At 43.5% G+C, this 2,398-nt stretch overlaps 1 non-coding gene across 1 annotated transcript; it reads right to left on the minus strand.

The window, feature by feature from the left end:
- Positions 1-1,630: 1,630 nt before the first annotated feature.
- Positions 1,631-1,703, minus strand: trnac-gca (transfer RNA cysteine (anticodon GCA)). Its single transcript has one exon. It is a non-coding gene; the product is annotated as a tRNA-Cys (tRNA).
- Between the last annotated feature and the right edge of the window lie 695 nt (positions 1,704-2,398).

Raw genomic sequence — 2,398 nt, forward strand, 5'->3', positions numbered from 1 at the left:
AACCATAGAACCATAGAAAATTACAGCTCAGAAACAGGCCTTTTGGCCCTTCTTGTCTGTGCCGAACCATTTTTTGCCTAGTCCCACTGACCTGTACTTGGGCCATATCCCTCCACACCCTTCTCATCCATGAACCCATCCAAGTTTTTCTTAAATGTTATTTCTTAAATGCATTTACCACTTTATCCGGCAGCTCATTCCACACGCCCACCACTCTCTGCGTGAAGAAGCCCCCCCTAATATTCCCTTTAAACTTTTCTCCTTTTACCCATACCCTCTGGTTTTTTCTCCCCTAGCCTCAGTGGAAAAAGCCTGCTTGCATTCACTCTATCTATACCCATCAAAATCTTATACACCTCTATCAAATCTCCCCTCAATCTTCTACGCTCCAGGGAATAAAGTCCCAACCTATTCAATCTCTCTCTGTAACTCAGCTTCTCAAGTCCCAGCAACATCCTTGTGAACCTTCTCTGCACTCTTTCAACCTTATTTACATCCTTCCTCTAACTAGGTGACCAAAACTGTACACAGTACTCCAAATTCGGCCTCACCGATGCCTTATATAACCTTACCATAACACTCCAACTTTTATACTTGATACTCCGATTTATAAAGGCCAATGTACCAAAGGCACTCTTTACGACCCTATCCACCTGTGACATCACTTTTAGGGAATTCTGTACCTGTATTCCCAGATCCCTCTGTTCAACTGCACTCTTCAGAGTCCTACCATTTACCCTGTACATTCTACTGTTTGGAAGACTTGGAAGTCTTAGAAACAGAACATTTTAATTCTAATAAATAGACGATGGCACAGTGGTTAGCACTGCTGCCTCATAGCGTCAAGGACCCAGGTTCAATTCCTGCCTCGGGTCACTGTCTGTGTGGAGTTTGCACGTTCTCCCCGTGCCTGCGTGGGTTTTCTTCGCGTGCTCCGGTTTCCTCCCACACTCCAAAGATGTGGAATTAGATTGACTGGTAATGTTAAATTGATCCTAGTGTCGGGGTTAGCAGGGCAAATATGTGGGGTTACGGGAATAGGGCCTGGGTGGGATTGTGGTCGGTACAGACTCGATGGACCAAATGGCCTCCTTCTGCACTGTAGTGATTCTGTGAAATATATACAAATAAGACATAGAAACCTCTTTCAAGTTTGTTTTCGTATGTTTGCACCAATTGAATAATAATACTAATTTTGTGATTGAATTCTCAGGATGTTTCATAGAATATGATAGAATCTCTATAGTGCTGAAGGAGGCCATTTGGCCAATCAAGTCTGTACTGACCACAATCCCACCTAGGCCCTATTCCCGTAACCCCATATATTTACCCTGCCTATCCCCCTGATACAAGGGCCAATTTAGCATGGCCAATCAACATAACCCGTACATCTTTGGGCTGTGGGAGGAAACCCACGCAGACACGGGGAGAACATGCAAACTCCACACAGACATTGTCCCCAGGCCGGAATTGAACCTCAGACCCTGGTGCTGTGAGGCAGCAGTGTTAATCACTGTGCCACCATGCCGCCCATAAAGAAATCAGAAGCAGAAAGGGAGAAAGGAGGTCCACCTGATAGTGTCATGAATGATCTCAATTGCCCAAAATACTGTGAGGATGGCATGAGAATTGGCCTGACCAGGATTTGAACCTGGGTCTCCTGCTTTGCAAGCAAGCATGCTAGACCACTGCACCATCAGGCCAAAAGCTTTCTCAGGTGTTCCTTCAGTACTCTTGGGACGTCAAAAGGGCTGGAAAAGTTTGGGAAACCCTCGTCAGAAGCATGTAGTTAATCAGCTCAAAGCACTGATAGCTTATTGCATTTTAACCAGTTACCTGTCAGGCATTAGGTTTGCCAAAGTGGTATCTTAAGACAGTAGAGGTGAGGCAGATATACTGCTGACCCAATTCAACATGTCATCGATAGTTGCTTAAAGCAACAGCAAAACCAATGAGGCATTTGTAACTGCTTATTTGCCACTGTTCTTTAATTGCTGTATGCCTCTGGCATCTAATGGGTGTTGGCCTTTTACACGGTTAGGACTCAGTATTTTCATGAATCATCTCATTTTATTTTTTCCTGCATGAAAAAGGCCCCAGGTAAAGGTGGTGCACACCAAGAGGTTAGGGTGCTACATATTGCCCAGTTGCGACATGATTCAATGGAAAATGTTAGAATGTATTTTATTTATAGAATTATCACTTCTTGAGTGAATATTCTGGTGATTCCTATTCAGATGTTTGTTGGATGGCACCTTGGACTTCTATTCACGCTTTGAATAAATTGTTAAATTTCCATGATTGGCACCCATAGAGGCTGATTTTTAAACTGCCAGCAAATTGGAAAATAAAATGTATTCATAGAATCATAGAATCCTACAATGTAGAATCAGCCCAT

Source organism: Mustelus asterias, chromosome 26 (genome assembly GCF_964213995.1).
Source record: "Mustelus asterias chromosome 26, sMusAst1.hap1.1, whole genome shotgun sequence".
NCBI lineage: Eukaryota > Metazoa > Chordata > Chondrichthyes > Carcharhiniformes > Triakidae > Mustelus > Mustelus asterias.